Source organism: Pimephales promelas, chromosome 1 (assembly GCF_988280905.1).
Source record: "Pimephales promelas chromosome 1, fPimPro1.hap1.1, whole genome shotgun sequence".
Taxonomy (NCBI): domain Eukaryota; kingdom Metazoa; phylum Chordata; class Actinopteri; order Cypriniformes; family Leuciscidae; genus Pimephales; species Pimephales promelas.
The window spans coordinates 30,040,635-30,054,093 of record NC_142769.1 but is presented as its reverse complement, the minus strand read 5'-3'; the positions used below and the strand labels follow the sequence as shown (position 1 = coordinate 30,054,093).

General features: G+C 39.4%; 2 long non-coding RNA genes across 4 annotated transcripts in view; both read right to left on the bottom strand.

Moving 5' to 3' along the window:
- LOC148998447 (uncharacterized) overlaps positions 1-13,459 on the bottom strand; it is a 63,193-nt gene that overhangs the window by 13,763 nt on the left and 35,971 nt on the right. The window lies entirely within an intron of this gene.
- LOC120484644 (uncharacterized) lies at positions 8,009-9,431 on the bottom strand. 3 transcript variants are annotated; one of them, XR_016158710.1, is made up of 4 exons: positions 9,278-9,431; positions 8,630-8,701; positions 8,424-8,497; positions 8,009-8,342 (listed from the first exon to the last, which is right to left on the bottom strand). It is a non-coding gene; the product is annotated as an uncharacterized LOC120484644 (long non-coding RNA). The 3 variants fall into 3 exon arrangements; XR_016158764.1 differs by having other exon boundaries at positions 8,630-8,696; positions 9,278-9,430; XR_016158659.1 differs by lacking the exon at positions 9,278-9,431 and having other exon boundaries at positions 8,630-9,259.

Sequence of the window (13,459 nt, the reverse complement as noted above, 5' to 3'; positions counted from 1 at the left end):
ATCTTCTCAAAACTCTGGATTCTGATAGAGGGCCATGAGACATAGACCTGAGTGCAACAATGGAGGCTCTAGACCCTTCCAGAGCTGAGATATCGAAATTCAAAATTTCGACCAGAAAAAAAAACGACAGTGTTACCCCTTACGTTTTTTTTTTGGGGCGAAAAATTAAGTATCCCCAATCTTCTCAAAACTCTGGATTCTGATAGAGGGCCCAGAGACTTAGACTTGAGTGCAACAATGGAGGCTCTAGACCCTTCCAGAGCTGAGATGTCGAAACTCAAAATTTCGACCCGAAAAAAAAAAACGACAGTGTTACCCCTTACGTTTTTTTTTATTTGGGCGAAAAATTAAGTATCCCCAATCTTCTCAAAACTGTGGATTCTGATAGAGGGCCATGAGACTTAGACTTGAGTGCAACAATGGAGGCTCTAGACCCTTCCAGAACTAAGATATCGAAAATCAAAATTTCGACCCGAAAAAAAAAACGAGTGTTACCCCTTACGTTTTTTTTTTTTGGGCGAAAAATTAAGTATCCCCAATCTTCTCAAAACTCTGGATTCTGATAGAGGGCCATGAGACTTAGACCTGAGTGCAACAATGGAGGCTCTAGACCCTTCCAGAGCTGAGATATCGAAATTCAAAATTTCGACCAGAAAAAAAACGACAGTGTTACCCCTTACGTTTTTTTTTTTGGGCGAAAAATGAAGCATCCCCAATCTTCTCAAAACTCTGGATTCTGATAGAGGGCCATGAGACATAGACCTGAGTGCAACAATGGAGGCTCTAGACCCTTTCAGAGCTGAGATATCGAAATTTAACATTTCGACCAGAAAAAAAAACGACAGTGTTACCCCTTACGTTTTTTTTTTTTGGGCAAAAAATGAAGCATCCCCAATCTTCTCAAAACTCTGGATTCTGATAGAGGGCCGTGAGACTTAGACCTGAGTGAAAAAATGGAGGCTCTAGACCCTTCCAGAGCTGAGATATCGAAATTAAAAATTTCGACCAGAAAAAAAAACGACAGTGTTACTTACCCTTACGTTTTTTTTTTTTGGGCGAAAAACTAAGTATCCCCAATCTTCTCAAAACTCTGGATTCTGATAGAGGGCCATGAGACATAGACCTGAGTGCAACATTGGAGGCTTTAGACCCTTCCAGAGCTGAGATATCGAAATTCAAAATTTCGACCAGAAAAAAACAACAACAGTGTTACCCCTTACGTTTTTTTTTTTTGGGCGAAAAATAAGTATCCCCAATCTTCTCAAAACTCTGGATTCTGATAGAGGGCCATGAGACATAGACCTGAGTGCAACAATGGAGGCTCTAGACCCTTCCAGTGCTGAGATATCAAAACTCAAAATTTCGACCCGAAAAAAAACGACAGTGTTACCCCTTACGTTTTTTTTTTGGGCGAAAAATTAAGTATCCCCAATCTTCTCAAAACTCTGGATTCTGATAGAGGGCCATGAGACTTAGACCTGAGTGCAACAATGGAGGCTCTAGACCCTTCCAGAGCTGAGATATCGAAACTCAAAATTTCGACCAGAAAAAAAACGACAGTGTTACCCCTTACGTTTTTTTTTTGGGCGAAAAATTAAGTATCCCCAATCTTCTCAAAACTCTGGATTCTGATAGAGGGCCATGAGACATAGACCTGAGTGCAACAATGGAGGCTCTAGACCCTTCCAGAGCTGAGATATCGAAACTCAAAATTTCGACCAGAAAAAAAACGACAGTGTTACCCCTTACGTTTTTTTTTTGGGGCGAAAAATTAAGTATCCCCAATCTTCTCAAAACTCTGGATTCTGATAGAGGGCCATGAGACATAGACCTGAGTGCAACAATGGAGGCTCTAGACCCTTCCAGAGCTGAGATATCGAAATTAAAAATTTCGACCAGAAAAAAAAAAACGACAGTGTTACCCCTTACGTTTTTTTTGGGGCGAAAAATTAAGTATCCCCAATCTTCTCAAAACTCTGGATTCTGATAGAGGGCCATGAGACATAGACCTGAGTGCAACAATGGAGGCTCTAGACCCTTCCAGAGCTGAGATATCGAAAATCAAAATGTCGACCAGAAAAAAAACGACAGTGTTACCCCTTACGTTTTTTTTTGGGGGCGAAAAATGAAGTATCCCCAATCTTCTCAAAACTCTGGATTCTGATAGAGGGCCATGAGACATAGACCTGAGTGCAACAATGGAGAATCTAGACCCTTCCAGAGCTGAGATATCGAAATTCAAAATTTCGACCAGAAAAAAAAAAACGACAGTGTTACCCCTTACGTTTTTTTTTTTGGGCGAAAAATTTAGTATCCCCAATCTTCTCAAAACTCTGGATTCTGATAGAGGGCCATGAAACATAGACCTGAGTGCAACAATGGAGGCTCTAGACCCTTCCAGAGCTGAGATATCGAAATTCAAAATTTCGACCAGAAAAAAAAAACGACAGTGTTACCCCTTACGTTTTTTTTTTTTTGGGCGAAAAATTAAGTATCCCCAATCTTCTCAAAACTCTGGATTCTGATAGAGGGCCCAGAGACTTAGACTTGAGTGCAACAATGGAGGCTCTAGACCCTTCCAGAGCTGAGATGTCGAAACTCAAAATTTCGACCCGAAAAAAAAAACGACAGTGTTACCCCTTACGTTTTTTTTTTTTGGGCGAAAAATTAAGTATCCCCAATCTTCTCAAAACTGTGGATTCTGATAGAGGGCCATGAGACTTAGACTTGAGTGCAACAATGGAGGCTCTAGACCCTTCCAGAACTAAGATATCGAAAATCAAAATTTCGACCCGAAAAAAAAAACGACAGTGTTACCCCTTACGTTTTTTTTTTTGGGCGAAAAATTAAGTATCCCCAATCTTCTCAAAACTCTGGATTCTGATAGAGGGCCATGAAACATAGACCTGAGTGCAACAATGGAGGCTCTAGACCCTTCCAGAGCTGAGATATCGAAATTCAAAATTTCGACCAGAAAAAAAAAACGACAGTGTTACCCCTTACGTTTTTTTTTTTTGGGCGAAAAATTAAGTATCCCCAATCTTCTCAAAACTCTGGATTCTGATAGAGGGCCCAGAGACTTAGACTTGAGTGCAACAATGGAGGCTCTAGACCCTTCCAGAGCTGAGATGTCGAAACTCAAAATTTCGACCCGAAAAAAAAAACGACAGTGTTACCCCTTACGTTTTTTTTTTTTGGGCGAAAAATTAAGTATCCCCAATCTTCTCAAAACTGTGGATTCTGATAGAGGGCCATGAGACTTAGACTTGAGTGCAACAATGGAGGCTCTAGACCCTTCCAGAACTAAGATATCGAAAATCAAAATTTCGACCCGAAAAAAAAAAACGACAGTGTTACCCCTTACGTTTTTTTTTTTGGGCGAAAAATTAAGTATCCCCAATCTTCTCAAAACTCTGGATTCTGATAGAGGGCCATGAGACTTAGACCTGAGTGCAACAATGGAGGCTCTAGACCCTTCCAGAGCTGAGATATCGAAATTCAAAATTTCGACCAGAAAAAAAAACGACAGTGTTACCCCTTACGTTTTTTTTTTGGGCGAAAAATGAAGCATCCCCAATCTTCTCAAAACTCTGGATTCTGATAGAGGGCCGTGAGACTTAGACCTGAGTGAAAAAATGGAGGCTCTAGACCCTTCCAGAGCTGAGATATCGAAATTAAAAATTTCGACCAGAAAAAAAAAAAAACGACAGTGTTACCCCTTACGTTTTTTTTTTTGGGCGAAAAATTAAGTATCCCCAAACTTCTCAAAACTCTGGATTCTGATAGAGGGCCATGAGACATAGACCTGAGTGCAACAATGGAGGCTCTAGACCCTTTCAGAGCTGAGATATCGAAATTTAACATTTCGACCAGAAAAAAAAAACAACAGTGTTACCCCTTACGTTTTTTTTTTTGGGCGAAAAATGTAGTATCCCCAATCTTCTCAAAACTCTGGATTCTGATAGAGGGCCATGAGACTTAGACCTGAGTGCAACAATGGAGGCTCTAGACCCTTCCAGAGCTGAGATATCGAAATTCAAAATTTCGACCAGAAAAAAAAACGACAGTGTTACCCCTTACGTTTTTTTTTTTGGGCAAAAAATGAAGCATCCCCAATCTTCTCAAAACTCTGGATTCTGATAGAGGGCCGTGAGACTTAGACCTGAGTGAAAAAATGGAGGCTCTAGACCCTTCCAGAGCTGAGATATCGAAATTAAAAATTTCGACCAGAAAAAAAAAACGACAGTGTTACTTACCCTTACGTTTTTTTTTTTGGGCGAAAAATTAAGTATCCCCAATCTTCTCAAAACTCTGGATTCTGATAGAGGGCCATGAGACATAGACCTGAGTGCAACAATGGAGGCTTTAGACCCTTCCAGAGCTGAGATATCAAAATTCAAAATTTCGACCAGAAAAAAAAAACCGACAGTGTTACCCATTACGTTTTTTTTTTTCGGGCGAAAAATGAAGTTTCTCCAATCTTCTCAAAACTCTGGATTCTGATAGAGGGCCATGAGACTTAAACCTGAGTGCAAAAATGAAATGGAGGCTCTAGACCCTTCCAGAGCTGAGATATTGAAAATCAAAATTTCGACCAGAAAAAAAACGACAGTGTTACCCCTTACGTTTTTTTTTTGGGGGGGGGGGGGGGGCGAAAAATTAAGTATCCCCAATCTTCTCAAAACTCTGGATTCTGATAGAGGGCCATGAGACATAGACCTGAGTGCAACAATGGAGGCTCTAGACCCTTCCAGAGCTGAGATATCGAAACTCAAAATTTCGACCAGAAAAAAAACGACAGTGTTACCCCTTACGTTTTTTTTTTGGGGCGAAAAATTAAGTATCCCCAATCTTCTCAAAACTCTGGATTCTGATAGAGGGCCATGAGACATAGACCTGAGTGCAACAATGGAGGCTCTAGACCCTTCCAGAACTAAGATATCGAAAATCAAAATTTCGACCCGAAAAAAAAAAAAACAACAGTGTTACCCCTTACGTTTTTTTTTTTTGGGCGAAAAATTAAGTATCCCCAATCTTCTCAAAACTCTGGATTCTGATAGAGGGCCATGAGACTTAGACCTGAGTGCAACAATGGAGGCTCTAGACCCTTCCAGAGCTGAGATATTGAAAATCAAAATTTCGACCAGAAAAAAAAACGACAGTGTTACCCCTTACGTTTTTTTTGGGGGGGCGAAAAATTAAGTATCCCCAATCTTCTCAAAACTCTGGATTCTGATAGAGGGCCATGAGACATAGACCTGAGTGCAACAATGGAGGCACTAGACCTTTCCAGAGCTGAGATGTCGAAACCCAAAATTTCGACCCGAAAAAAAAAACGACAGTGCTACCCCTTACGTTTTTTTTTTTGGGCGAAAAATTAAGTATTCCCAATCTTCTCAAAACTCTGGATTCTGATAGAGGGCCATGAGATATAGACCTGAGTGCAACAATGGAGGCTCTAGACCCTTCCAGAGCTGAGATATTGAAAATCAAAATTTCGACCAGAAAAAAAAACGACAGTGTTACCCCTTACGTTTTTTTTTTGGGGCGAAAAATTAAGTATCCCCAATCTTCTCAAAACTCTGGATTCTGATAGCGGGCCATGAGACATAGACCTGAGTGCAACAATGGAGGCTCTAGACCCTTCCAGAGCTGAGATGTCGAAACTCAAAATTTCGACACGAAAAAAAAACGACAGTGTTACCCCTTACGTTTTTTTTTTTTGGGCGAAAAATTAAGTATCCCCAAACTTCTCAAAACTGTGGATTCTGATAGAGGGCCATGAGACTTAGACTTGAGTGCAACAATGGAGGCTCTAGACCCTTCCAGAGCTGAGATGTCGAAACTCAAAATTTCGACCCGAAAAAAAAACGACAGTGTTACCCCTTACGTTTTTTTTTTTTGGGCGAAAAATTAAGTATCCCCAATCTTCTCAAAACTCTGGATTCTGATAGAGGGCCATGAGACTTAGACCTGAGTGCAACAATGGAGGCTCTAGACCCTTCCAGAGCTGAGATATCGAAATTCAAAATTTCGACCAGAAAAAAAAACGACAGTGTTACCCCTTACGTTTTTTTTTTTTGGGCGAAAAATGAAGCATCCCCAATCTTCTCAAAACTCTGGATTCTGATAGAGGGCCGTGAGACTTAGACCTGAGTGAAAAAATGGAGGCTCTAGACCCTTCCAGAGCTGAGATATCGAAATTCAAAATTTCGACCAGAAAAAAAAAACGACAGTGTTACCCCTTACGTTTTTTTTTTTTGGGCGAAAAATTAAGTATCCCCAATCTTCTCAAAACTCTGGATTCTGATAGAGGGCCATGAGACTTAGACCTGAGTGCAACAATGGAGGCTCTAGACCCTTCCAGAGCTGAGATATCGAAATTCAAAATTTCGACCAGAAAAAAAAACGACAGTGTTACCCCTTACGCTTTTTTTTTTGGGCGAAAAATGAAGCATCCCCAATCTTCTCAAAACTCTGGATTCTGATAGAGGGCCGTGAGACTTAGACCTGAGTGAAAAATGGAGGCTCTAGACCCTTCCAGAGCTGAGATATCGAAATTAAAAATTTCGAACAGAAAAAAAAACGACAGTGTTACCCCTTACGTTTTTTTTTTTGGGCGAAAAATTAAGTATCCCCAATCTTCTCAAAACTCTGGATTCTGATAGAGGGCCATGAGACATAGACCTGAGTGCACCAATGGAGGCTCTAGACCCTTCCAGAGCTGAGATATCGAAATTCAACATTTCGACCAGAAAAAAAAAAACAACAGTGTTACCCCTTACGTTTTTTTTTTTGGGCGAAAAATTTAGTATCCCCAATCTTCTCAAAACTCTGGATTCTGATAGAGGGCCATGAGACACAGGCTGCGTCCAAAACCGCATACTCAATGAGTAGGTACTTAATTTCAATAAGTACTTACTCAACGAGCGCTAAAAGAGTAGGTACTTTATAGCCAAATCTCGTTGAGTATGAATGAGAACCGGACATCTGCCATGTTGACGTTATCATGTGACCTACTACGACGCGTTATCATCATATCACAAGCGCGAAGAAATGAACAGCGACACGTTTAATTCTTCTATCTATAAATATCTTGACATTGATGAAACTTTCTCATTTTGTTGTGGTATTGTTGAAGAAACAGCTGATATATTTTTTTTTATTAAGAAACCCCCAAATCGTCACCTCTTGAATGTTGTTAATTTCTTTATTTTATACCCAAAACGTTTCTCCTTTAAGTTTTCCTCCTTTTCTTGATGAATTTACCTCGTTTCATGCCTCAGACCTATAACAACAACAACAAAACAACAACATTTTTCATGTATTATGAAGAACTATTTAAAGATATTTAGCCTTGTTATTGTTCCTTTTTCCTGTAGCCTATTATGATGTACACAAACCAATGATCTTTATGTTTTCTGTTTTGTCATTATGACTGTTGTTGTAACTTTCCATGATCTTATATGTAATACGTTTATAAGTTTAAATTATGAGCGACAGGTGTACTAACACTTCATAACATCAGTGACTTGACAGCACAACCTAGAACAGTTTACCTCTGCGTTTGTAATGTCTGCACAAAGGAGACGGGCAGCTGCTTGAAGATCTCTTTTGGAGAAAACTGTTGATTTTATACTCGAAAAATGTAAGTATCACTCCTTAAAAATTAATATTACCTCAGAATGAATTGCATTGTTAGCCCACCCCAAAACTTAACCAAATTAATAATATTAAATGCTGACCAATACTAAATTATATAACTTTTTTATATACTAAAAATATAACTTAATATAACAAGCAAAATGTAATTTGTTTTTTCATATGACAGTTATGCATGAATACATTTATATTCATAAATGCAGGGAAACATCTCAATTATCAGTCAATCGATGAATTAATGGATACATTAATTAAATAATTAAATTTTATATACTGACAACAATAATAAAAATGAATAAATGAGTAAAAGAACAAATAAAAGTAACCATCACAATAAACAAATGCATTATACAAGTCAACAACACATGAAACAAAGCTTTATTCAAACTACAAGCATGTATTTACAGCCGCTGAACACCACATCATGCCGACTCAACACAGCGGTTCCCATTCTGCAGCATTATTCTGATGAATTCACCAGAGGGGACTGTGCCTTCGTGCCGGAGCTTGTTGTTGTGCTGCGCTTCACAATCTGAGGCAATAAGGGCAGGTGGAGAGATCGAGGGTCTCGTAAAAGGCAGGTGGACAGATGGAGGGACTCATCCATGGCACCACTTCCAGGATGCACCTCTGGGCTCCTCATCCTCAGTGCTCACACCAGTCTGCAGACATTTCAGATCCTACAAAAATGCACAAACATTATACAAAAGCAGTCATTTTAACACAATGTAATTTGATTTATCTATTAAAAATAACCTTACTTTATATTTGAGTAAAATCCCTAAAACAAATGCTGCCATCATCTTTCCTTGCAGGTCCTGCTCCACCACAAAAGCTATGCAGCAAATGCACAGAAATCAAGAATCAGAAAAGTGTTGTAATTTCTCTACTTGAATTTACAATAATTCAAATAAACTACAATTTAACATTGAATAGATTTTGTTATCCATTTCTGTAGTATACTCACTCAAAGCCTTTGATGACAGCATTCAGCATCATGAGCCTCTCCACCGGATAAACACACGCGTGTTCTTCTGTCCTTGTAACATACAGACAAGATTCACATTACGAGCTCAACACTGAATTTACATGCTGAGGTTGATGTGTTAACTCACTTTTAATCCAACTTAAATGTTCCTTAATATATCAACACTAATAAGGGACAAATTAAATATAACATGTTTAGTTACTTTATAGATTTGTTTATTTACCGTATTTACAGCACATTTGTCTAATGTAAGTAGTGTTGACAACAGTGAACTATCCTTCATAATAGCACACATAACGTTACATCACTCAGATGTATTTTTCATGTTGGGATGTGCTCATCTGCAATACTTAAACAATATTTTCATTTCAGATGTAAATAGACATTTTAAATAAGCGTGTTTAAGATGTAACGTTATATGGTTAGCTATGTAAATCCATTTTAGAAACTTACGTGTAGCCTACTTACTGGAGCTCCCCTGTTTAACTAACTAATAAAACATGTGTTTACAGCAAAATTACAACTATACTATACTGTCTAAGTCCTTTAGACCTTCAACAGTTAAAACGTTTACTCTATAGTAGTTTAACACATACGATTTAAACACAAGGAACCGTGTTTACTCACATTTGAAAACCCCCTGCTTCGCTGATCTCCGCGATGTTGATAATGACGAATGCTCTCCCGTGGCCTCCTGGGATAGAAGAGTACCCATCGGATGAACACTCAAAAATCTTGGCGAAAGCAGGAGATCATCCGGGAACTTCTCGCCTACTCTTTTTATGAGTACTGAGGTTTCGGACATACTACTCCTTTCAAATACTGTTTTCCCCTACTATATAGTACGAAAGTAGGAATATTCGGACCTACTATAAGTATACGTATGCCCGAATCTCGCGATAATTAGTACGTCACTCTGGTAATTCTCGCCTACTCTTTATGGATACTAAGGATTCGGACATACTTATTCGCTCGCCTACTGCTTTTTCCCTACTATATAGTAGGGAAGTATGCGGTTTCGGACGCAGCCTTAGACCTGAGTGCAACAATGGAGGCTCTAGACCCTTCCAGAGCTGAGATATCGAAATTCAAAATTTCGACCAGAAAAAAAAAACGACAGTGTTACCCCTTACGTTTTTTTTTTTGGGCGAAAAATGAAGCATCCCCAATCTTCTCAAAACTCTGGATTCTGATAGAGGGCCGTGAGACTTAGACCTGAGTGAAAAAATGGAGGCTCTAGACCCTTCCAGAGCTGAGATATCGAAATTCAACATTTCGACCAGAAAAAAACAACAACAACAGTATTACCCCTTACGTTTTTTTTTTGGGCGAAAAATTTAGTATCCCCAATCTTCTCAAAACTCTGGATTCTGATAGAGGGCCATGAGACTTAGACCTGAGTGCAACAATGGAGGCTCTAGACCCTTCCAGAGCTGAGATATCGAAAATCAAAATTTCGACCCGAAAAAAAAAACGACAGTGTTACCCCTTACGGTTTTTTTTGGGGCGAAAAATTAAGCATCCCCAAACTTCTCAAAACTCTGGATTCTGATAGAGGGCCGTGAGCCTTAGACCTGAGTGCAAAAATTGAGGCTCTAGACCCTTCCAGAGCTGAGATATCGAAATTAAAAATTTCGACCAGAAAAAAGAAATCTACAGTGTTATCCCTTACGTTTTTTTTTGGGCGAAAAATTAAGTATCCCCAATCTTCTCAAAACTCTGGATTCTGATAGAGGGCCATGAGATATAGACCTGAGTGCAACAATGGAGGCTCTAGACCCTTCCAGAGCTGAGATATCGAAAATCAAAATTTCGACCAGAAAAAAAAAACGACAGTGTTACCCCTTACGTTTTTTTTTTCGGGCGAAAAATGAAGTTTCTCCAATCTTCTCAAAACTCTGGATTCTGATAGAGGGCCATGAGACTTAAACCTGAGTGCAAAAATGGAGGCTCTAGACCCTTCCAGAGCTGAGATATTGAAAATCAAAATTTCGACCAGAGAAAAAAACGACAGTGTTACCCCTTACGTTTTTTTTTGGGGCGAAAAATTAAGTATCCCCAATCTTCTCAAAACTCTGGATACTGATAGAGGGCCATGAGACATAGACCTGAGTGCAACAATGGAGGCTCTAGACCCTTCCAGAGCTGAGATATCGAAATTCAAAATTTCGACCAGAAAAAAAAAACGACAGTGTTACCCCTAACGGTTTTTTTTTTTGGGCGAAAAATTAAGTATCCCCAATCTTCTCAAAACTCTGGATTCTGATAGAGGGCCATGAGACTTAGACCTGAGTGCAACAATGGAGGCTCTAGACCCTTCCAGAGCTGAGATATCGAAATTCAAAATTTTGACCAGAAAAAAAAACGACAGTGTTACCCCTTACGTTTTTTTTTTTTTTGGGCGAAAAATGAAGCATCCCCAATCTTCTCAAAACTCTGGATTCTGATAGAGGGCCGTGAGACTTAGACCCGAGTGAAAAAATGGAGGCTCCAGACCCTTCCAGAGCTGAGATATCGAAATTAAAAATTTCGACCAGAAAAAAAAAAACGACAGTGTTACCCCTTACAATTTTTTTTTTGGGCGAAAAATTAAGTATCCCCAATCTTCTCAAAACTCTGGATTCTGATAGAGGGCCATGAGACATAGACCTGAGTGCAAAAATGGAGGCTCTAGACCCTTCCAGAGCTGAGATATTGAAAATCAAAATTTCGACCAGAAAAAAAAACGACAGTGTTACCCCTTACGTTTTTTTTGGGGGCGAAAAATTAAGTATCCCCAATCTTCTCAAAACTCTGGATACTGATAGAGGGCCATGAGACTTAGACCTGAGTGCAACAATGGAGGCTCTAGACCCTTCCAGAGCTGAGATATCGAAATTCAAAATTTCGACCAGAAAAAAAAAACGACAGTGTTACCCCTAACGTTTTTTTTTTGGGCGAAAAATTAAGTATCCCCAATCTTCTCAAAACTCTGGATTCTGATAGAGGGCCATGAGACATAGACCTGAGTGCAACAATGGAGAATCTAGACCCTTCCAGAGCTGAGATATCGAAATTCAAAATTTCGACCAGAAAAAAAAAAACGACAGTGTTACCCCTTACGTTTTTTTTTTTGGGGCGAAAAATTTAGTATCCCCAATCTTCTCAAAACTCTGGATTCTGATAGAGGGCCATGAAACATAGACCTGAGTGCAACAATGGAGGCTCTAGACCCTTCCAGAGCTGAGATATCGAAATTCAAAATTTCGACCAGAAAAAAAAAACGACAGTGTTACCCCTTACGTTTTTTTTTTTTTGGGCGAAAAATTAAGTATCCCCAATCTTCTCAAAACTCTGGATTCTGATAGAGGGCCCAGAGACTTAGACTTGAGTGCAACAATGGAGGCTCTAGACCCTTCCAGAGCTGAGATGTCGAAACTCAAAATTTCGACCCGAAAAAAAAAACGACAGTGTTACCCCTTACGTTTTTTTTTTTTGGGCGAAAAATTAAGTATCCCCAATCTTCTCAAAACTGTGGATTCTGATAGAGGGCCATGAGACTTAGACTTGAGTGCAACAATGGAGGCTCTAGACCCTTCCAGAACTAAGATATCGAAAATCAAAATTTCGACCCGAAAAAAAAAAACGACAGTGTTACCCCTTACGTTTTTTTTTTTGGGCGAAAAATTAAGTATCCCCAATCTTCTCAAAACTCTGGATTCTGATAGAGGGCCATGAAACATAGACCTGAGTGCAACAATGGAGGCTCTAGACCCTTCCAGAGCTGAGATATCGAAATTCAAAATTTCGACCAGAAAAAAAAAACGACAGTGTTACCCCTTACGTTTTTTTTTTTTTGGGCGAAAAATTAAGTATCCCCAATCTTCTCAAAACTCTGGATTCTGATAGAGGGCCCAGAGACTTAGACTTGAGTGCAACAATGGAGGCTCTAGACCCTTCCAGAGCTGAGATGTCGAAACTCAAAATTTCGACCCGAAAAAAAAAACGACAGTGTTACCCCTTACGTTTTTTTTTTTTGGGCGAAAAATTAAGTATCCCCAATCTTCTCAAAACTGTGGATTCTGATAGAGGGCCATGAGACTTAGACTTGAGTGCAACAATGGAGGCTCTAGACCCTTCCAGAACTAAGATATCGAAAATCAAAATTTCGACCCGAAAAAAAAAACGACAGTGTTACCCCTTACGTTTTTTTTTTTGGGCGAAAAATTAAGTATCCCCAATCTTCTCAAAACTCTGGATTCTGATAGAGGGCCATGAGACTTAGACCTGAGTGCAACAATGGAGGCTCTAGACCCTTCCAGAGCTGAGATATCGAAATTCAAAATTTCGACCAGAAAAAAAAACGACAGTGTTACCCCTTACGTTTTTTTTTTTGGGCGAAAAATGAAGCATCCCCAATCTTCTCAAAACTCTGGATTCTGATAGAGGGCCGTGAGACTTAGACCTGAGTGAAAAAATGGAGGCTCTAGACCCTTCCAGAGCTGAGATATCGAAATTAAAAATTTCGACCAGAAAAAAAAAAAACGACAGTGTTACCCCTTACGTTTTTTTTTTTGGGCGAAAAATTAAGTATCCCCAATCTTCTCAAAACTCTGGATTCTGATAGAGGGCCATGAGACATAGACCTGAGTGCAACAATGGAGGCTCTAGACCCTTTCAGAGCTGAGATATCGAAATTTAACATTTCGACCAGAAAAAAAAAACAACAGTGTTACCCCTTACGTTTTTTTTTTTGGGCGAAAAATGTAGTATCCCCAATCTTCTCAAAACTCTGGATTCTGATAGAGGGCCATGAGACTTAGACCTGAG